The sequence below is a fragment of the Lactuca sativa genome, chromosome 2, assembly GCF_002870075.4.
Source record: "Lactuca sativa cultivar Salinas chromosome 2, Lsat_Salinas_v11, whole genome shotgun sequence".
Classification (NCBI taxonomy): Eukaryota; Viridiplantae; Streptophyta; class Magnoliopsida; order Asterales; family Asteraceae; genus Lactuca; species Lactuca sativa.
The window spans coordinates 203,792,185-203,816,811 of NC_056624.2; the positions used below are offsets into that span (position 1 = coordinate 203,792,185).

General features: G+C 37.9%; 1 non-coding gene across 1 annotated transcript; it reads left to right on the forward strand.

The window, feature by feature from the left end:
• Positions 1-378: 378 nt before the first annotated feature.
• LOC111916451 (small nucleolar RNA R71) lies at positions 379-485 on the forward strand. Its single transcript, XR_002858521.1, has one exon. It is a non-coding gene; the product is annotated as a small nucleolar RNA R71 (small nucleolar RNA).
• Positions 486-24,627: the final 24,142 nt, after the last annotated feature.

Consider the following 24,627-nt stretch of genomic DNA (forward strand, 5'->3'; position numbering starts at 1 on the left):
TCCCCACTCGAGTAGCACACTTGAGCCTTTCGGTTCCCAAACTCATCTAAATCGCAGTCCTTAGTCAAGTGTGGACCACTACACCTCTCGCAACCCACTTTTATGGCATGAATTGAGTTGTCCATTTGTGTCAACCTCTGGTCCATATTATTTAGCATAGCCATCATGGCTACTATTTCTTCACTTTGGGCCCCTCCACCGCCTTTGATTCCATCTTGCCTAGGGTTGTGGTATTCGCGAGAGTGCTTCGCGAATTCTACAATCAGCTCCTTGACCTCCCTTGGATTTTTCTTTGTCAAAGGTCCTTGAGACTCAAGGAGTTGTCTCGTCATAACGTTGACCCCATCATAGAAAATCGACATCTCTTGTTGCACATTTAGATCATGTTGAGGGCAATTTCTGAGCAAGCCCTTGTACCGCTCCAATGCTTCGTATAATGACTCCCCCGGTTGTTGCTCAAAGTTGGCTATTGCCTTCTTGAGTTTAGCTATTTTGGACGGCGGGCAAAACTGGTCAAGAAGTTGCTCACGCATTTGAGCCCAAGTAGTGATTGTACCCGGTGGAAGTGATTTTAACCACTCTTTAGCAGCTCCCTTGAAAGTAATGGGAAGCATCCTAAGCAGTATGGTGTTTCTGTTGACATTTGGGACATTGAAGTAATCCGAAATGCCATTGACTTCATCTAAATGCTTAAAAGCATCCTCATGATCTTTCCCATAAAATGGGATATCCTTCAGTGCAGTCAAGATGTGCCCCTTCAGCTCGAATGTGGCAGTGGCAGGTATTGCGGGTTGGACTAAACCAGGACCCACATCTTCTCGGATCCGCTTCTTGTAAGCTCCCATGGACATCTCTTAAATGTCTGCCATCTTGTTCCTTGGCTCGTTCTCGGGTTCGCTCGTATGTTCTTCAAATTCAGGCTCGGTATAGTATTCGGATTCGGTTTGGACGGGTATTTCCAAGTGTTCAAAATTGCTCTTGTGCCTTGAGGATGAACTTGACTCTCCTGTCTTCTTTCCTGACTTCCTTGAAAATGCTGACTTTAGCTCTTGCAATGGCATCTTCTTATCAGTCTTTTTCTGAAGTGCAGCTTCTGGATCTTCAATCGGTGGCACCAAAGGTGTGGTAGATCCTCTGGTCATGAACTCCTGTAACTCGATAAAATAAAAACGTAAAACTGAACTAAAAGAAGAAAATACTAAAAACTAAAAATTACAGCTCTCACTTCGTGAGTTTATAAAGCTCACGTCGTGAATTCTGTGACAGAAACAAAAATCAGAATTTTTGCCAAAATAATATGCTACTAAGCTAATAAACAAAAATAAATAACTAATTAACTTTTTGCAGATTTTATCCCACAAAAAGGGTTGATTAATCTAATGCAACTAAATAAACTAATAAACTGGCCGTTCCCCAGCAACGGCGCCAAAAACTTGATGTGCACGAAAGTACCCACTAATTTTAATATTTATAACCTAACAAACTTAAACTAACTATGCACTTATAGGCAATGTACCTAGTCAGATTACAGTATAGCTTGAGTAAGTCGGGTGTCGATCATGGGGAACAGTGTTACTAATTAATCTACTTGCAATCAAACTAACCTAATTATTAACAAGTTTAGAAAGGGTTTTATCTGATTTTACAAGATCAGACGAACTTAACTCAAATTCAATCAATAAGTAAAAACACTAATGTCTAGCTCGAATCCACTTCGTCCTTATGGCTAGCTAATAATTATGGATTATCAAGTTGGTTTTAATTATATTAGTAACTTAAGTCTAACTTTACCAATAATTAATTAATTCATGTAAAACTATGTATGGTCACACACAATTAAACACAGAACCAATTATGAATATGAATATGCTATGTAAGATTTATTATGTAAACGCAATTATAGTCATAATCTACGTTCTCTAGCACAGCTAAGTTTATTTACTTTAATTACTAACCAAGATTGGTCAATGTCACACCCCCAAACCTGAACGGCGGAATCGTTCGGGGGCGGAGGACATCATATTCAGTATCATAACAGTTCATAGAAAGGAAAGTTCACACCACCATAATATAAATATGTTTGAAAAGTTTACATGATTGTAGGTGTTACATGTTTGCAAAAGAAATCAAATATAAAATGGTGATCCAAAATATGTTACTAACGCCAATGCGTTAGTCTTCAGAAGTAGTTGCTACCTGGCTAGCGGTTTCCTGTGAATACAAGTTATTTCAAAGAAAAAGTGTCAACATTTAAGTTGGTGAGTTCATAAGTAGTGTTTTGAGAAGATGTATGCCATTCGAAAGTGTTTGCATGTTTTCCAGAAAAACCCTTATTTTCTTATAAAAGTATGCAATGCATATGAATGTTCGTGATGTAAATTGCAACTAATTGTACCGAGAAAATCCCTTATTTTCCTATTAGTTGTTTGGTTTGTATACAGGAAAAACCCTTATTTCCCTGACATAACTGGCAGTCTCTAAGACCGAAAATCGCAAGCAAGCGACGTGCTTGTAAGTTGTGTCATAGTTTTACATAGTAAAGCTATACGAAGATCGCACTTATTAGATGAAGAATAGTTTTAATGACTACTCGTTCATAAAAGCATAATACCATAATAATTGTATATCCGATGAGTTTTATAACCATACTAAACATAATATGCCTGTAGCGACGTTCTTCAGGCGTCGTAGCGTTATGACAACTGTCACCCCAAAAGACGGACTGTAGCTAACAGTCAGGGCGCGGGATCATGACTTCCCGTATAGATCTATACACATTTGACACGTTCTCCGAACGGGAGACTCTGGTTATAGACAGGACTTGTAGCATTATTTTCTAATAAAGAAAGTAACGTTTGAAGATATACACGACTCATGGATTCTCAACTAAGTCCGTAATAAGGTAGTAGTTTGTATGCAAAGTTTAACCTCTTTCACAATGTTTGACAAAGCATAATCATAAGTTCTTTGAATGCATGAAATGACTTAGTAAAGAATGTTACCCTTGATATGATGTGTTTGTATGTAAACGTATAAATAAAACATATTTCTATTTATAAACATATTATATCCCAAAGAGGGTAAAGCTGTGTTGTGAGGGGTTTTGTATCATAATAACTTCACAAGATAGTTAAAACAACAGTATGAAAAGTATATCAAAAGGTTAATGTTTCACACGAATTTAGTCATGTGTTAACTTGTATTCCTCCCCAAAAAGAGTATAAAACATTTAAAATGTATTTAAAGAGTGTTCAAAGGGGATATGAACTCACTTGATAGTTTGAAGATTGTGAGGTGGAAAACCGAGCAGAGTTTCGTCTCGGGAAACTGATTTTTCTTGGGATTCTCGGGAATCTCGGGAGTAGAATCGGCCTTCGGGACTTGAGCCAAAAAGACCAGAGCTTCGGGTTTGAACGGACACGGAAAACGAGGAAATGCTGAGAGAGAGAGAAGAGAAATGAACCCTTTCTTTGGAAACCCTCGCATTCTATTTATAGGAAGGCAAGTCTGCCTCGGTACGCGGGGCGTACGCTCGTCCGCGCTGCGTACGCGTACGTCATGCATGACCGAAGCCTCGACTGCCTCGGTTCGGATGGGACGGGTTCTTGGGTTATCGGGTCGGATGGGACGGGTTGCTGGGGAGGTGGGTCGGATGGGACGCCGGGTCGGATGGGACGCCGGGTCGGACGGGTCGGCTTCCTCGGATATGGCGACGTGGACGATCCGAGGCCAATCCTCTCGGTTACGCGGGGCGTACAGGAGTACGCAGCGCGTACTTCGGAGAAGGACGCTGACTCCTCTTCGGATAATATCCGAATTTTGAATTAAATAATTAATTAATTTATTTAATAAACTTCAAAAATCCATATCTTCTTCATACGAACTCCGTTTTCGATGGTCTTTATATCCACGCGTAGGTGAGACTACGATCTACAACTTTCGTTTAGACTCCGTTGGCAAATTCCAAAATTATTTTTATTATTTATTTTATAACTAATCGCTTTTAAGGAATTTCTTTGAAAAATCATAACTTCCTCATGCGAAGTCAGATTTGGACGTTCTTTTTGTGTACGCTCACGGTTTAATGTTATCTATGACTTTCATTTAGATACCTAAGGCTAAATGTTATCGTATTGAAACTTTGCGTTTTTCGTTTGATCGGTGTTGTCGGTTTTGACAGAAATCTTAGAATGGTCATAGCTTCTTCGCCATAACTCAGATTTTAGTGTTTCTTTATTTATTTGGAACCTTTAAGACGATATCTACTACATAGCGTACTCCAAATCAGAGCTTTTGAACAATTCATTTATCGATGATATTCCCATTACATTCAAAAGGGGTTACAAGACTCGGTTTATAATGCCCGGGATAACGGGTTGTTACAGTCAATCCTAGCTCTAACAATTTAATGTTCACTAAATCATTAGGTAAACAAGTTCATGCAGTTAATCATCACTAAACTACACAGAACATGAAATTAAGCAACTAGAGAAACAAACACAAGCATGCTAGGTAACTATAAATCAAACACAAGCAATTTACCAACTAAATAAATCCATATAAAATTAAGTTATTCATAAGTTGGAAGCTTCATCTAGCTAAACAAGAGTAGCTAGATTCAGCTGCTCATAATAGCAACTAACACACTAACACAAATCAAAGTATAATGAAACATGTTCCTAGGTAACAAATAAGTAAACTAAATTATGGACCTTCACTCTTTTGGTGTTGAAAACCTTTTTCCAGGACCTTTCTTCTGCTAAAAATCGCCTTCTGGAACCTCTTTCTCTCCAAAAGTCTCTTCAATTCGTAATGGTTAAGGATATATATAGTTTTCTGATTTTAATAATTCACGTTGTGAATAATAAGATACTCACGTCGTGAATACAAGATAACCGTGCCCGACAAGGATTCCTTCACCCGCGTACATATCTTCTAGAACTTACTCTCACGTCGTGAATCTTCCAGTTCTCACGACGTGAAGACGTTTTTTCCTGATTTTCTTGTCCTTTAATCTTTTAACTCCCAAAGTTTCTTCCTTTAACGTTTTTATTCCCTTTTCTTCAAAATGTCTTCTTTTTGGCTACAAATAACATTTAAAACCATAAGTACCATTATTCTAAACAAATTACCAACTTATATATAAAAATGTACTTAAATATTGCCTAAAAATAGGTATAAATATAGCAATATCAACGGTAGAGCGACTTTTAGCCTTAGCAATCTAAAACGAAAGTCGTAGAATACGTTAAATCGAGAGCGCCCTTAAAAAGAACGCCAAAATCGGACTTCGTATGAGGAAGTTATGATTTTCCGAAGTTTCAGCTTAACAGTGTACAACCCGAAGTTCGAATATTAGATTGAGCGGTTTTTAGCCGACACAAACTAAACGAGAATCGAAGATCTCGTTAATAGTAGCGTAACGATAAAAAGACAGATGAAAACGGACGTCGGATGAAGAAGTTATGAATTTTTAACGGACCAATCCTGTCCCGGCCTGTTAATAATATAACTTTTAAAATAAATTCAAAATTAGTCGACTGAGTCTAAACAAAAGTGGTAGAGTACGTCCCCGCCTTCGCGTGGATATAAAGAACGTCAAAAACAGAGTTCGTATGTGAAAGTTACGAATTTTTCAAGTCGAGTGTACAATTTGCGAAATCTGATGCAAGATGCGATGACGTGGCACGATCCCATCCTTCCCTTTCTCCCCACAGTCTCGCTTCGGATGAAGGACACGTCGCCCCTTCGTTATGCCCCGCGTCTGAGGCCAAGTACGCGCAGCGTACTTCGATTCTTATCCCTTCCGAGTGCGAGACAACTGGAGGTTTGTTGGCACCCTTATCCGAAGACTACGCCCAGCGTAGCCAAGGATTACGCCCAACGTAATCCGAGGCCTCGCAGGCTATAAAAAGCGGCCAAGAGTTCCGAGTTTTTCACACCATTCTCCTTCTCTCTCTAAACTACTTTCCCTCTCTAAGGGTTTTACCCCCCCCCCCCCCCCTAAACCCTAAGGAACCTCCCTAGCACCCGAAGGAAGCCCCGAGGCACCCGGAGTCCCGAGAAAAAGGATCTTTCGGTTCGGAAACGCTGCTCCGAGCAAAGCCCGGTTTTCTTTAAAAACTCGTTGTAAATGAGCTATGCTTACGCAATTTTTAATATAGCTTCTAATTAGTTATAGTCACATTATTAGGACCTTAAAATAATTATTTGAGCTATTATTATGAGTTATATAGAGTGTTGTTTAACGCTTATATAATAATAATAATAATAATAGCCAGACTATTAACTAGTCACGGTTAACGTTAGACTAAACCCTAGTGGTATTGATACTAGGTTTTGTCGAGGGAAAATTATTTTGAGATAACGAAGCGTTGTTCGTGTACAGAATCACCACCTTTTAGGTGAGTGCATAGTTACTTTCATCTTACACATAGATATGAAGTATTTTATATAAATTACGTGATGTGTGTTCATATTACCTGTATACTTGCTATCTATGTTGGACGAACGATTTTATAAACGTTTTAAATGATTTAAACTGTATATGTATTTTATATCCACAAAATGTGTTGGATAAAACATGGGTGGATGTAATAGTTGTTGTGTGATAAAATAAAATAATGAGAGGCCTCGTTATAGATGTTATTGATGATCCAGTCATCTAGCGGAATATAGATGACGACCACGGACTATTCTAGACAGTTCAGTGGAACGCTAGCAAGCTCGCAACCTGTAGTTGTTTATTTGAACTGTGTGTTTATTTAAACTGTGTGCTCACCAGGTGTACTCCATCCCCTACATGGTTGCCTTAAGGACATTCATTGTTGAGGAATCCCCTTAGCAGTAGTGTCCATCCCGATGATGATCCTTAGGCTAGGTCCCTTATGATAGGTGTTTAAGGACGTAATAAGAGGATAACGGGAATGGGTAATCGGCTTATTGTTGATAAATGAAATTAATAAACTTATTTATTGTAGGTTGAAAACCCTATGTGCTCACCAGGATCCCAAGCCTGGCCCGCTTAGTTTCTTGTATTACAGGTAGTGGCACATGAGCATAGATGTGATGTCTTGGGATGAGAGATTAAGGGATTTTAGGCCTGTAAATACGAAATAATGTAGTAAGGCCTATGTTGCATTGTTTATGCTTATGATCTGTATCGAACATGTCCTGAGTCTTTTTAATGAAATACATTTCTATAGAAATGCTTTTGATAAATCTTTATCAAATTTTGTTTTGGACAAATTCCGCAACACTTTTATTTAAAATGTTACTCTGATTTTCAAACAAAGCATAAACAAAATCGGTCTTTTCTTGTCGTGAAAATGGGGATGTCACATGTTTGCATTGTTGTTTGTTGGATAATACCCTTGATACATGTTGGATAATATTTTGTGTTTGGAAGGATGAAAACCTCGTGTCACGAAGTCAACTCTTTTTCTCTTTCTGTTCAACCGATAACCTCATGAAGCCATCGAAATCTCATGGTGATTCGGTCTAGTACCACCGAGATCACCTGGTAATTTCGGTCCAGGTACCACCGAGCTCACAAGGTGATTTCGGTCCATGTACTAACCGAGATCACATGGTGATTTCGGTCCAAGTACCAAACGAAATCACAATGTTTTGGTTCCTAAGCCGAGAACCCTAAAAACAAGGTATAAATCACGATTTATGTCCTAACACATTGACTTATTTGAATTTTGCTGACCCTAAACTGCCAGTTGTCACATTATCCCCCCGTTAGAGGGAATTTCGTCCTGAAATTAGTTCTTGAGTGGTTACTCATGAGCTAGGGAAAAGATGTGGGTACTTCTGTTTCATTTGATCTTCTTTTTCCCAGGTAAACCCAGGCCCTCACTTGGCATTCCAACGAACCTTCACTATGGGTATGTGGCTTTGTTTCGTCCTATTGACCTCCCTGTCCATGATTTCCACAAGTTCCTCTACGAAGTGTAGACTCTCGTTTACCTCTATTTCATCAAGTGGGATTACAAGAGTCTCATCGGACAGACACTTCTTCAGGTTGGACACATGGTAGGTGGGGTGTATGTTACTGAGTTCTTGTGGTAGCCGAAGTTTCTAAGCCATCGGGCTGATTCTAGCAAGGATCTTGAATGTCCCGATATACTTTGGATTAAGCTTCCCACATTTTCCAAATCATATCATTCCCTTCCAGGGTAAGACCTTCAACAGAACGCAGTCACCAACCTGGAATTCCAAGGGTATGCGTCGTTTATCTGCATAGTTCTTTTGTCGATCCCGGGATGCCTTTAATCGTTCACGGATCTACACAATCGTCTCCGTAGTTTCCCGTATGATCTCAGGACCAGTGAGTGTGCTATTAGGCATTTTTCCTCTAGCTAGCTGCGTGTCACCCACCTCAGCCCTACACATCGGTGATTTGTACTTGCGTCTATAGAGGGCTTCGAATGGAGCAACCTTAACACTGGTATGATAACTGATAGCTGTTAACGTATGAGAATTCGGTGAACGGTAAGTGGGTATTCCAAGCTTTATCAAATTCTATCACACAATCTCTCAACATGTCTTCCAGCGTCTGAATGGTTCTCTCACTTTACCCGTTGGTTTGAGGGTGATAAGTTGTACTCATGTCGAGTCGGGTTCCCAAGGACTTCTGTAGTAATTACCAAAATCGTGAAGTAAATGTAACGACTCAATTTTCACGTCCAAAAATTTCATTTTTTGATTAAGTGATTTGCAAAACATTTGTAACGAAATATCATCTGATCATATCATTTAATAAAAACATGTCTCGTGTCTAAAAACCGAATCGTAAAAACATAATAATGTCATAGTACAAATCCCATAATAACTCATAATGCGGAAAACAATGTGTATGTATGATGTGCTGCTACCACGCCAGCTCCTTCCCCTTAGCTGAAGAGGTACCTGAAACCAAAACTATAAACTGTAAGCACGAAGCTTAGTGAGTTCCCCCATCATACCACATACCAAAGAATCACATAACATACATACTGTTGGGCAATTCTGGGGTGCCCGACCTACCCGGTATGGCCATTCTAGGGTGCCCGACCTACCCGTACGGCCATTCTGGGGTGCCGACCTACCCATGCGGCCATTCTGGGGTGCCGTCCTACCCGTGTCAAGCCATTTTAGGGTGTTGACCTGCCTATCGGTCCTAACAACCGACCCTCAGGTACTATTCCACCCTCTACTGCTACTATCACATATATCATAACATAAACATATTATCAGACATATCTGGGGTGTCCGAACTACCCTTCGGTCCTAAGAACCGAACTTGGGGACTATTCCCCTCCTACTACCACTATCACATATAACATATCATGTCAGCATATAAACATATCATCACATACTGTCAGACATATCTGGGGTGCCTCACCTACCCTTCGGTCCTAACAACCGAACTCTACTACTATCACATATAACATATCATGCCAGCATATAACATATCAGGTAGTAGCAAACCTAGATGATATCACAAAGACAATCATCTAACATACGACTCCTACTGGTGGGCCGGCATTGTGGCCGTAGACCCACCGCTACTAGAAGGTAACTCACCTCGTAGTAGCTGATGAACTGTGTGGGAATCCTCTGACTGCTGCCACTGTTGCTCCGGAAATCCTCCGGCTATAATTCCCACAAAACACTTAGTCATACACTGCTAACTGTTCTTAGGGTAAAATGACCATTTTACCCCTGACCAATTCAAAGTCAAAGTCAACTTCCAGTTAACCTGACTCGTCGAGTTGGCTCGCCAACTCGCCGAGTCCCTATCCTTCCATTTGTCCTTATACCCGTCTCTACTCGTCGAGTTAGGAGATGACTCGACGAGCTTTCCTTCTAAATGCACATCGATTGAATCCTCATCCAACTCGCCGAGTTGTATGAACAACTCGTCGAGTTCATCTTCAACTGATACACAGGTCCTGTCCTTGACTCGCTGAGTTGTATGAACAACTCGTCGAGTTCATCTTCATCCTTAGAAGATTGCCTTGGACTCACCGAGTCCGTTCATGCACTCGCCGAGTCCCATGAACTTCCAGAACAACGTCTTAGTCCAGAACATTGGGTCACTCCCCGGGACCCCCCCTAAAACCTTTCCACACTCTACTGGGTCCTTTTAACCCTTAACTGATATGGGACAGAAACCTTGGACTCGCCGAGTCGGTCCCATCCTCTCACTAAATCTTCGATTTCTGATGTACAACCCTTGATCAAAAGGTAGATCTATGCTTCTACAATCGATCTAGCACGTAAAGTTACAACCTTTACGTGCTTGCATGGGACTTTGAGCTCAAAAGGTTCTAAAACAAGCTCTTACAATGCATGAGGCCTTCTTTGAGTGCAAAAGCCACTCATTTCTACCTTATAACCCCTCTAAGGACCTAGATCAAAAACATCAACCCCCAACCATGCTTGCAAACATGGTTGGTGACCAAAATGGCTTAGAAAAGCCCTAAAACTCCACAAAATGGGATCTATCAAAAGAGCAAACAAGGTATAGACTTTATACCTTCTGAAGACTGCAAAGGATCTTCAAAATCGGATCCCTCTAGCCTCCTCTTGATCCTTCAAGCTTTTCCTTCCTTCCTTGGATCACAAAAGCACCAAAATCACTCCAAATGCCTTAGATTGCTTCAATAACGGCTAGGGTTTGCTATGGGGGTCTTCTGGGAGCAAATGGGACGAAGGAGGCCGAGTTAAGGTGTTTAAATAGGGTGCAAACCCTCGGGTTAGGGTTTTTGTCCAAACAGGACCTACTCGCCGAGTCCGGGACCCGACTCGTTGAGTCCACAGCTTAAACTTCGCGTCTCATCCCGTCCAAGGCCAAAATGCAACATATTTTAAAGAAGAGAATACGTACCAAGAACCAGGTGCAATAGTAAATCTGCTATCTCTGTCGGAGATGATGGGTATTGGCACTCCATGTAATCGTATAATTTCTTTAATGTACATCCTTGTTATCCTCTCCATCTTGTCGGTCTCTTTTATTGGTAGGAATTATGCGGATTTGGATAACATGTCCACAATCACCCAGATGGTGGCAAATCCACCCGTCGTTGTTGTCTCACATTGAGTTATTTTTGATTGGGAATGTGATGGAGTCTCTTATGGTCAGTGAAGATTGTGCACTTTATGCCATAAAGGTAGTGTCTCTAGATTTTTAAAGTAAACACTATTGCCCCTATATCAAGGTCATGCGTGGTGTAGTTGACCATAGATGTCTCAAGTTGTCATCGAGAGTATCTTCCACCAGAACTCTGAGATAAATGTATCTTGTTATTAGATCAACTTTTTGAGAATTAGCTCGTTTCTTGAAGTTTATTGAACAGATCGTCGATTCGGGGTAGGGTATCAGTCCTTGATGGTGAGTTTGTTCGACTCTTGACAGCCAACGCACATACGGAGTGATCTGCCCTTCTTCTTTATGAATAAGGTTGGCGCTCCCCAAGGTGAAAAGGTCAGCCTAATAAATCCTTTACTCGTTAGTTCGTTCAGTTGAGTGGACAATTCATGTATTTCCTCTGGCGCTAGTCGATATGGGGATCTGGCTATAGGAGTGGCTCCAGAGGATCAAGTCAATTCTGAACGCGACTTGGCACATGGGAGTTATTCCTGGAAGGTCTTCTAGGAATACATCAGGAAAGTTACAGACTTCTGGAATATCCACGATGTCTTTCACTTCCTGATTCTCATTCCTATAATGGGCTAGGAAAAAGCATGGTACCTATTGCATAGGTACTTCCGAGCCTTGATGCAAGGGACGATTCAAAGGTTTGTGTCGGGTTTGTCTCATAGATGACATGGGTTTCGTTATGTGGTAAGTTAAGTTGAAAGGCCTTTTCATAACACGTGATATTGGTATGGTGAGGACTTAACCAAAACATGCAAATGATCACATCGAAGTTTCCTATTCTCACCGGTATTAGGTCGATTTAGACGGAATGTTTGTTTAGAGTTAGGGTGAATCCTAGGTATGTGTTGTTGGTAGTTTTAGTTCCTACCCTAGACATCTCTACTACAAATATTTTTGTGAATGTTTGATGTGTTTGTTTAAGTATGTATTTATATTTCATGACTCACGAGCCTCCTCTCCGCACCCCTATAGTAAAGTGTGCATGCTATGAGTTATTTGAGGAGGAAACATACCGGTAATCACAACGGCGTTCCTCATCGCTTCCTCATGTCCCATTGTTGTAAATCCCCTGACGCCTCTGACATTTTGTTTCTAATCTTTGGGGACTTCCTTTTGAAATTCCCGACCTCCCCACATATGTAGCAGGCCTGAACCACCCTAACATTTGCGGCTTGGGTGGTTTGTTGTGTTGGTGCCTTACAGAAACGGGTGGTATGCCCCTTTTTGTTGCAATTATTGCAGTGCATCTCTCGGCAGAATCAAAAGTGATGGAAGTTACACTTGTTGCATGTAGGTAGGTACCCAATAAATGGTTTCGTCGACATTGAGGCAGTAGGGACAGTGGTGGTATGGGTTGCCACCGTTTGTTGTCTTTTGGCAGGCTCCTGAGTCGAACAACCCCTTTTCTTATTCCAGAACTTTCATTTCTTAGACAGTACTCCTCCATTGTTGTGGGAGTTCTTAGGTTTGTAATTTGGGGTGTCTTTTCAGGAACACACTCGTTGGTGTCCTTGGTTGTCACCATGATTGGAACTATTGGCACCGTTCCCATTTCCGTTTGTGTTGCTAGCGTTAAGTTGTGCCATGAAAACTTTCATGGCGGCTGCTACAACGGCTTGAAATGTAGCGAGGTCCATTTTTCGAACCGGTGTTGCGCCAGTATGCTGACTACTTCCGCGTGGTGGCATGATTATGTTGTATGGTATGAAACGAGTTCGTAAGTAGCTATGGTCGTTGCTAGTTGTATCACGTCTACATTTATGTTTATATTCACATAAATTACATGTTTTGTTGTATGATTTCCAAATGTTTCTACCAACATCATCGTAATGTACTTATGGTACTAAGTAGTAGTAGGTATTGTACAAATGTTAAGTGACCAAAATAGAACACAGATGTCAAACATTAGGCTGATTTGGGTTACATTGGTTTTTTGGAGGGCTTACCTCGCTTGATTTACTACTACTAGTTATAATAAAAGACGTAATAATCATAACACATAGTGAGTAGAGGAGTCACTAACTCACTAGGCTATACTAGTCTATCATATACCCAAATGACGCACAAGGTGCCCTGCCATCTCACACAACTCGTGAGTGGCCTCCTCCGCTCTTTGTTCCGCTATGACTACCCTAGTATCAGCTGCAAGGATTTGTTGTTTCATGGTGTCCATCTCCTCCTCTAAGGAGTGTGAGCGGTCCATAATGTTCTCCTGCTCCTCTTGTAGGTTCAGTATGGCACCCGTATGGTGTTCTTGTTCTTCGTGGATGCGTCGAATTCACATTGTCATGTTCCAGGCTTCGCCACCAATCTCCATTACCTCATGGTGGAGAGCTTGAACCTGAGTGTCCAAACGGGCCACTCGTGGTACAATCAGAGGTAGTGCTCAATCTGTGAGGGTGCTGGTGATGGATTATGAGTATAACATCATTCCTATGGTGCTCATGCAACCCTAATTGCTTTTATCTAGGTTTTTCTAATTAAACATACAACATTGAATACCAAAGCAATAAACCCTAGATCTAGCATGTGATAATTGATATTAACATAAGAATAGGGTTTAGATCTTACCTTGATTGTTATGTAGCAATAACAATCTCAAATCCTCCTTAGAATTGGCTTTTGAAAGCTTAGAGTCACAAGTGTCACTCCTCTAATGGCTCACAAACACCAAGAGCAAGAGGATGAAGAATGAGAAGAGAAGAGGCACCCAAAAACATCTAGAAACCCTAAGGAATCAGTTAGCCATGTTTTTGGTGCCCTAGGGGTCCTTAAATAGTGAGGCTATTAGGGTTATCTAACAAGGAAACCCTAATTTGGCTGCTTAGGCCCTAAGCAGCCCATGGACTCCCTCCATAGAGTCCTTGGATGATTTCTAATGGGTTTCCCCATAGAATTCGTCCACTCCTCTAATATGGAGTCCATTAGCCCAATATTCAACTATCACACAATTGATAGTTCTAGTCCCCTAAGTTTAATTAATCTCTTCTAGCCACAAAATTAATTCTTAATTAATTATTGACTAATATTAATTAAACAATATGATTTCTCCTTTAATATATTATTCTCATAATATATTAATAAATCATAATTAATCCTCTCTCTCCATAATTCATCTTACCAATTTGCTTTGGTGAAGGCAAGCCAAAAGGACCATGCACCATCGGGTCAAGTAAATACCAAAATAGTTATGGACTTAGACACTAATACAATAGCTGGGGCCCAGAGCATGGTGTAGTGGGTGCATGTCGAATGTGGATCATCGGCCGTCTTCTCTAGCCCACACATGCAGTTGGTTTGCCCATTGTGGGGGCGCATCCTGGAAGGAGGGAGGTGGAAGGGGCACATGCTTGCTTCTGATAGGGAAAGGTTCATTAAAGATCTCCCCAAAACCTTCTTCCTCGTCTGATCCCTCATTAGAATCCTCCTCCTCGTAATCCATCTCTTGGTATTCTTCAAGATTTTCAAGCTTAGAGAACTTTGAAGGTGGTTGAAGAAATCATTGAAAATGGTCTTATCCTATGGGTTTAACACATAATAATGTGTGTAAATGAGATGAATCTAACATGAAAATGTGTAGAAACACTAGATTAACAAGAATACTTACCAAAAATCCTAAGAAACAACTTGGAGGTATTGATCTTAGGAGGACTTGGACTTGTTTCTTGAGAGAAAAGTGAAGAACTTTGAAGATGGTGGAGGGTTTTCGGCCGTAGTTAAAGAGGGAGGAGAGAGGTGATGTTTGCATTGTTGTTTGTTGGATAATAGCCTTGATACATGCTGGATAATATTTTGTATTGGAAAGGATGAAACCCTCTTGTCACGAAGTCAACTCTTTTTCTCTTTCTTTTCAACCGATAACCTCATAAAGCCACCGAAATCACATGGTGATTTCGATCTCATACCACCAAGATCACTTGTTGATTTCGGTCCAGGTACCACCGAGTTCACAATGTGATTTTTGTCCATGTACCAACCGAGATCACATGGTGATTTCGGTCTAAGTACCAACCGAAATCACAATGTTTTGGATCCTAAGCCGAGAACCTTAAAAGCAAGGTATAAATCATGATTTATGTCCTAACCCGTTGACATGTTTGACTTTTGTTGACCCAGAACTGTCAGTTGTCACAACAAACGCCATTAATGCCATAATTATAGGTATTATTGTTAATCCCTTCTCTTCTAGCATAAGGATTTTAGGTTTTGTGTTTAATCGGGTTATTGTTTTTGTTGGGGTAAAGATCTGTTGTAGGGGGATTTCCCCGAAGTGATAAGCATTAGGGTTCTTCTGTTAATCTACCACTTGCCCTCTGAGGTCAAGTTCTTCATTCTTCACTTCTTTCACCTTCGCTTAAATCTTCTTGCTTCCCCTTGTGCATTTACACCTTCAACAACCCTCTTTCAGATTAACAATTTCTGGCTAATTATCAACAAACGCCACGAATGCCACAATTATAGGTATTATTGTAATCCCTTCTCTTCTAGCATAAGGAGTTTATGGGTTTTTTGTTTAATCGGTTTATTGTTTTTGTTGGGGTAAAGATCCGTTGTAGGGGGATTTCCCAGAAGTGATAGAAGAGTATTTGGAACATCGTATCAAGAAATGCATAACTTTTAATCGCAGGGGAACTCTTTTTGCAAGAAGTCCAGCCTCACCTTGTTAGTTGAAGATCTAAAGTCGAAGGAAATAAATTCCCTTATGGGAAGGAAGAAGTTCAGGTAACAACTAAAAATATCATTCAAACTTTTAGATTCTGTGATTTAGTAGTTTAGCAACACATTCGATTAATCTTGAAATCAGTTTCAGATTATTTTTTTCTTTGTTTTTCCTTCTTCTCCAATAAGATGTTTTCATTGTCACACTTGTTCTACTAGATTAATGGTTCCAGGCTTGATATTCATATTACTATAATAGTGTATTCTAAATTTAATATTTTCTTGTATACTTTTACAGTTATTTCTAGTGATGGGTCACAATTGTCCCCTTGTGATAGCTTTTCATGTGATGAAACAAGCTTTCGACACCTTCTAAGCTCAACATATCTTAACTATGTCAAGTCATGAAGCTCTTGGTATGTTTCTTGGATTTTTCTTTCATATATTTTTACAGATGTTTTCACTGTGATTACATTTTATATCAATAATACAGAATAATAATAGTTTTGTATCTTGTTATTTTCCAAGGTACAAATTATGTAGAATTTTAGCCTTTATTCAAATTGTCCTTGGAGTGTACACACATTGATGAAGCAAGGTTATCAATTCTTATGAAGCTATAAATTCTGGAAAAAAATAACATTAAGTAAAGAAAAAGAAGTTTGGTGAAGAATGAAAACTCGTTTTGAAGCCTGGTGAAGAATGGAAAGTAAGGCAGCAATGCATGTACCAGGATGGTACGCTAAGCGTACGCATCACAGTGGAGCCAAATTTTTTTTGGGCCTTTGAGATTTTGGGCCTCATTTGATTATTGGGCTTGGTGGTATTCTGGGAACTATGGGCTATATCATTCGCTGTGACCATAGATATATTGATTGGGCCTTATTGGACCAAGTGGCCCATTAAGGATTTTGGACTTGGACTTTGGGGACCAATAGCAAGGGATGGATAATTGGGCCTTATGAAAGGGTTGGAAGTTTGGGTCTCCCTTGGTTATTCAAAGTCCTAACATTATCTAATATTATTATTCAGTACCGGAGGTTGTAGACTGTTAGGAGAGCAACTTTTCTATTCAGCAGACAGAGGTGAGTCTCCTCACCATACCAATGGGTCGAAGGCACCAAGGTCTGCCCATTAACTGTTACGTATATTCTATTTGGACTATCTGATATGCAATGTGCTAGTTGTTTATGTGTATTGTGTATGGAAGACTTCGGCAGTTCCTGAGGCACTTAGGTGTAAGACCTTGGAGGGTTTCCTTGGCTTCCTAGGTCAAAGACCTCAGCGGGTTCCCGAGGCACTTAGGTATAAGACCTTAGAGGGTTTCCTTGGCTTCCTAGATCAAAGACCCCAGGGGGTTCTCGGGGCATTGGGCTAAGACCATGTGGGGTTCCCATGGCACCCGGAGTAAGACCCTGGAGGTTTCCTTATGTGTTGTTTTGCATGGCTTATGTGTTCTGTATTGCTGTTTAGCTAGCATGACATGTTGTATGTGTTCTTGTGTGGGTGTGCTCTGGGGAAATCACTAAGATTCCAAGCTTACCATTTGTGGATTTGTTTCAGGTAAATCTGAGCTCAAGGGCAAAGGCAAGGCGTGATGACACGGCATGCACTCTATCTCTCTTCTTCACTACTATGTTTTGGGACACTCTGATGAATTAAACAAAGCTGTAATGAATGTGGATTTGAAACAATTATGTTTGAATTTCATGGTTTATGCAAGTGTTTTTTCTAATTAAAAATGAAAAAAATTGGGTTGTTACAATATATATATATATATATATATATATATATATATATATATATATATATATATAAACAAAACTTCAAAAATGGTCCCTGTGTTTTCACAAAATCTAAAGTTTGGTCCCTAATTTACAAAAACCTCACGGATCGTCCCTGTGGTTTCAAAACTTTTAACAAATGGTCCTTTTCGCTAACTCCGTTAGCTTTTGGCTGTTAAGTGAAGGCCATTTTCGTCATTTCACAAAAAAAGGGACCATTTATGAAGTTTTTTGTTATTTAAAAAAGTAATATATATATATATATATATATATATATATATATATATATATATATATATATATATAATTATTTAATAAAGGGTCTCTCTCACACACACACATCAAACTGAAGAACATATATCACTCTCTTCTGCAACCTCTATCGGACCAACATAGACATACACATACATTGATGATTCAATCTCCCTCCCTTTCACATACATACATTAATGATTCATTCTATCTAGTTCAATCAATGGATTAGGATCTAGCTCCACTTTTATAGTCGTCAAAAGAAATAACCAGCTCCCATTTATATGAAAGAAAAGTATCGGCGTCTTAATTACATCAAGAAAATACATAACAGAAAAAGAAATTAAAGCATGTATCTCCTTTTTATCCCTCTAATTGAATTGCATACAGCCACCCCCAAATCAATACAAGAAACATATAGTAGGCAGTTGCAATTCAAAGGGAGGTCAGTTCACAATGTTTACAAATTCAAGCTTCAAAGGAAACAAGTTATGTGATTACACATGCTACAAATCAAACGAACTCTTTCTACAATCCCAAAAAAGGAAATCCAGGTAAAGTAAAGGTGCAATTGCAGGTATAGAAATCGGAATCAAAATCGGAATGGAACATTATTCATTCTTCTACTCATGTTCTTGATCGTTTTTCGCACAACAACCAAACAAGAATTCGATCAAGAAAAAGAAGATGAAACCGATAGCAACAAAGAAGAACATAAATCTATAATAGTCGTTATTTTCCAGAAATCGAACAAAAACAACAAAGATCTTTTGAAATCAACCAACAGTTTCAATCAAGAAAACATAATCAGATGTGGAGGACTTGGTCCTATCTTTAAAGCCACCCTCGCAGACGGCCAAAAAGTCCCCATTAAACGGTTGCCCGACGAAACTTGTCAAGTCGATCGTGAATTCCAAGTGGAGACTTCTTCGATCTCAGCCTCTTTGGATCTGCAGAAATGACGGAGGTGGTGGAGTCGGGTTTCGGGCTTACCCGAGGCGAAGGTTTTGATGATGAAAGGGGATAAGTCTTCTTTGTTTGATATGGCGGAAGATGAGTTCATCGACGAAGTGAAGATCCAATTTAAGATGGGTTCTTTTGAGATATATATATATATATATATATATATATATATATATATATATATATATAGAGAGAGAGAGAGAGAGAGGGATGTGACATCCCCAATTTCATGGCCAGAAAAGACCGATTTGTTTATACTTTGTTTTTAAAATCAGAGTAACCTTTTAAAGAAAACAGTTGCGGAATTTTTTCCCAAAACAAAAATATGATAAGAATTTATCAAAGCATTCCTTTAAAGAAATGTATTTTCATTATATAACAAAACCTCGGGATGTCATGTTCAATACATACCAAAAGCATAAACAGAACAAAATAGACCTTACAACAGTTATTCATAACTACTGGCTTATAATCCAAAATCTCTCGTTATGCCAGCCAACTTATGCTCTCGTTCCATAACCTCTAATACAAAGAAAACTGAGAGGGCCAGGCTTGGGAGCCTGGTGAGCATATAGGGTTTTCAACCCACAATAATATAATTATTATATTCAATTATCAAACAATCAATCCAATTACCCACCCCATTATCTTCATTTATTTCATAAAGATTTACCCTAAGAACCGATTACCCTTCTCCCATTCATTCCTAAGAATTGCCCTAAGGAATTGGCACAAAGTCTAGTGTTGCCATGGTTCTTAGATTACCTCTGGTGAACATGCAGTTCAAAATAATTAATGAACACCTAGTTCAAGAACACCCATTGAACACACTCCGTTCAATAATACCTAATGAACACCTAGTTCAAAAACACCTAATGAACACTTAGTTCAAAAACACTTAATGAACACTTAGTTCAAAAACACCTAATGAACACTTAGTTCAAATATCCCTAGCGAACACATAGTTCGAAACATCTAGTGAACACTTAGTTCAAATATCCCTGGTGAACTCAATCACGTAAGGAACACAGAGTAATAAAGCTCTTAGTTTAAACAAGGTGATAATAATGTATATCTCGATCCTGCAAAACCACTAATATTATTAACACATATAAATCATATTTCTAAAACAATCTATCCCATCCCGTCAATCCCCACATACTAACCCTATACAATGATCTTACGAGATCTAGCCTAAGAAATCGATATGAACAACAACTGACGAAGCTGCTTTGGAAATTCCCTAGTGGCAAACGAGGATCAATAAAGACATCAATTGAGGGGAATGGAATAAGTTTCACCACGAACCTTCGTTCGTAAAAGAAAGAACCACAAGATAGTTAAGTCAGGGGTAGTTATCTAGATAACAATGCCTAGGCGTGGTTCGACTATCCTGAGGTATTATACCCCCAGAGTCTACCTATCCCAACATCCAACTTTGCCTAGCAGTGGCCTGAATACATGAGGTATATCACCCCCAGACGCACCCTATCCAGCAATATAAACCAAACATACCTAGTAGTGGTCTATTACCGACACACTTTATTAGGCAGTCTACGAAGTTCCTTTAATTACTTCGTGAAAGAAAACGCTGACATATGAAGCTCGGTCGATCACTTCATAAAAGAAACGCTGACTCCAAAGCTCTCTCAAAATAAAAGTATGGGGAAATACTACTAGAGTACTCCTGTATGCTCCCGTAACCTACACACAAAATTGTCAAAAAGACTTTGTACATGATAGTACTTCTAGCACATTATAGTACTCTGGTACGCGAAAGACTCGTACCCGAGAACATAATAGTACCCTGGCACAAGCAGCACCCAAGACACAGAGCTTTGAAAAGAACTTCATACATAAATTATACTTCTGTACGTAGGACATACTCCACCGATCATCAATCTCACCCCACACGTACTCTTAATAAGAGACTACCCAAAGTCCAATCTTAACTGAACTAAACATCCCATTTAAGTCTTAACCCATCACTAAGCAAACCTACAATGTTTATAATCAATTTTTGATACTATCTCCGTTTAGGCAACGCCAACTAGTGTATACTTAACACAGGGTTTTAAGTAATAATATCATATATACACATATTGAACCATATCTGATTCACACGTTGTATATCATCAAATATACTAACACGTATTTCGTACAATAACAAATACTTCACATACATATGTATATTTCATACTTTAATCAATACTCGTATTAAAATCACGTTCCTAAAAGGGACTATACACATGATACCTTATTGAATGAACAAGTAGTTCAAAAATACATGATCTGTACTCCCGGATCTTAAATTTGCCTCATTACCTAATCCATATTCCTAGATCTAAAACTAACCTCTTAATCTGATCCATACTCTCGGATCTAAAACTAACCTCTTGATCTGATCCATATTCTCGAATCTAAAACTAACCTCCTGATCTGATCCATACATCCAGATCTAAAACAAGTTTATCTCTTTATCCTTTTATCTCATGGTCCAAACTATCTTTTATCACCTACCAACAACCTCATCTACTCTTGTTCTACCCAACATATTTTTATATACAAAATACATATATAGTTTAACTCATTAAAACTTATATAATTCATCCATTCCACAATCGTCTCAAATAAACAAAAATATATTATACACATAGCATGTATTTCATAGCAAATACTTAATATTTATGTGTTATAAGAAAGTGACTACACACTCACTTGATCAAAAGATGATCGGGCAGCACTACGGCTTGTAGAAGTAGTATTCTTCAGTGAAACTGTGATCTCTTCTCACACCGGGCCTCTCACGGGCAGAGCTTCGACTCGGAAACTCTTTTCTTCTCGGGATCTTCGGAACTTCGGGACTTGCTTCGGGTCTCAGGATGATATCGCGGCTTTTCGGGGTTAAAAGAGAGCTTAGAGAGGGTATCGGGATTAAGAGAGTGATAAAGTAGCAACCTAAATCGGCTGCCCTTCGATTTCTATTTATAGGGCTGATTTTCTGGATTCACGTCGTGAATCTCAAATATTCACGTCGTGAGTTCATTCGTCATCAGGTGCGTCATCGCAACTTGCATCTATCAGGCTCCAGAAGGCTTCAGAAGTCAGTTCACGTCGTGAACACTGTTTTCACGTCGTGAACTCTGACACAGCTTTAAGGTTCGCGCCCCGAAATTCAGAAATTCATAACTTTCGCATACGAGCTCCGTTTTCGATGGTTCTTTATATCCATGCATAGGTAAAAACAAGATCTACAACTTTTATTTAGACTTTGTCGGCTAATTTTGGCTTTATTTTTAATATATTAATAATATATTATTTTTTTAGTAGGTCGGGATAGGAAAACTACGTTAGAAATTCATAACTCCTTCATCTGACGTTAGTTTTCGACTGTCTTTTCACCGTTGCACTACTATCAACGAGATTTTCGATTCTCGTTTAGATTGTTTCGGCTAGAACTCACTCGATCTCAAAATCGAACTTCAAGCTGCATACTGCTAAGCTGAAACTTAGAAAAATCATAACTTCCTCATACGAAGTCAGATTTGGACGTTCTTTTTATGCACACTCTCGTTTTAATGTATTCTACGACTTTCATTTAGATTGCTAAGGCTAAGTATCGCTCTATCGTAAATTCACTATTTACGTCACACTGTGTCGTGCCGGTTCTGTCGCGAAACTTCGACGGGTCATAACTTTTTCGTTATAACTCGAATTTCAACGTTCTTTATATGTACGGAATCCTTGTAACGTATAGTACAACTTAGTTAAGACTAATATTCCTAAATAATATTCTATCAAAAAGCCATTTTGATGTTCCTTGTCTCTAAATTGACTAGCCCTGATCTACGGACGTTACAAGAGAGACAGATAGAGACCCTTTATTAAATAAATATATATTTTTTATTTTTTCTAAATAACAAAAACTTCATACATGGTCCCCTTTTTGTGAAATGACCGAAATACCCTTGTTTTAACGGCCAAAAGCTAACGGAGTTAGCGAAAATGACCATTTGTTAAAAGTTTTGAAACCACAGGGACGATCTGTGAGGTTTTGTAAATTAGGGACCAAACTTCAGATTTTGTAAAACCACATGGACCATTTTTGAAGTTTTGTCATATATATATATATATATATATATATATATATATATATATATATATATATATATATATATATATATATATATATATATATATATATATATATATATATATATATATATATATATATAGGGATCCGAAATGATCACTTTTTCAACCTAGGTTTTAAAGTTAATCTTATATAGCAAAATAACTAAAAATATGCAAATTTATCATTTTCTAACCTCTTTCCATATTAATGTTCGAAAAAATTACGTAAAATGTGTACCATATGCATATATAATTTGAAAAAATTAAGTTTTTAGTGTTTATCCTTAATCGAAAAAAAAATAACTATAGTTAGGTAAATTCGTAATTTCTTAACCAATTTCAAATATTGATATTCAATTTTATTTTCCAAAAAACATAAAATGTGCACCATATGCGTATCAATAGAAAAATATTTTTAATTTTTTACAACAAATCACCTTTTTATAACACTATCTTAATTATTAAAATATTTTTCATCAGCATGTTAATATGCACATATGCATATGTGCATAAATGTATATATGTGCATTGATGCACATTTTAGATAAAAAAAAAATTCGAATACCAATATGTAAAGAGGTTAAAAATGTTGAATTTATATAGTTTTTTTTATATAAAATAAACACTAAAATATGGGTTGAAAATTAATCATATTTGAGTTTGTGCTTATATGTATATTTTTTAAACTTTTTTCTAGATATTTTTTATTAAAACATCTAAATTGGCTAAGACGATACTATAAATGACGATTTTATTAAAAAAAATTAAAAAGGTTTTTTTCAAGTGAAATGTGCATATGATGCACATTTTATGTAAAAAAAATATGAACATAAATATGGAAAATGGCTAAAAAATGATAAATTTATATATTTTTATTAATTTTTTTTGGACAAAAGATAATCTCTAACGTTGAAAAAGTGACTAAGATACTATAAACCTTAGTGATACTAAATTGAACTTTACTCTCTCTCACTCTCTCTCTCTCTCTTTATATATATATATATATATATATATATATATATATATATATATATATATACACACACACACACAAACACAAAACATATAAACTTAGGTACACAAACTCGTCATATTGAATAGTTGTGTCATATATGCATTGTAATTGTTCAAAATTCTTAAAATTCAATTCTTAACTTGATTACTTCCAAAATTTTTAGAAATTTCACAATTATCTTCATTTTACATAATTTTCATTTCCAACTATCATATATATATATATATATATATATATATATATATATATATATATATATATATATATATATATATACAAACACACACACACAAGACATATAAACTTAGGTACACAAACTTAGTCAGATTGCATAGTTGTGTCATATATGCATTGTAATTGTCCAAAATTCTTAAAATTCAACTCTTAACTTGATTACTTCAAAAAATTTTAGAAATTTCACCATTATCTTTATCTTACATAATTTTCATTCCAACTATATATATATATATATATATATATATATATATATATATATATATACACACACACACACACACACACACATATATATATATATATATATATATATATATATATATATAGAGAGAGAGAGAGAGACAGACAGACAGACAGAGAGAGAGAGAGCGAGAGAGAGAGAGAGAGAGGTAGGTCCCGTTGACATTAAAAATAAAATAGAGATCTCGAGA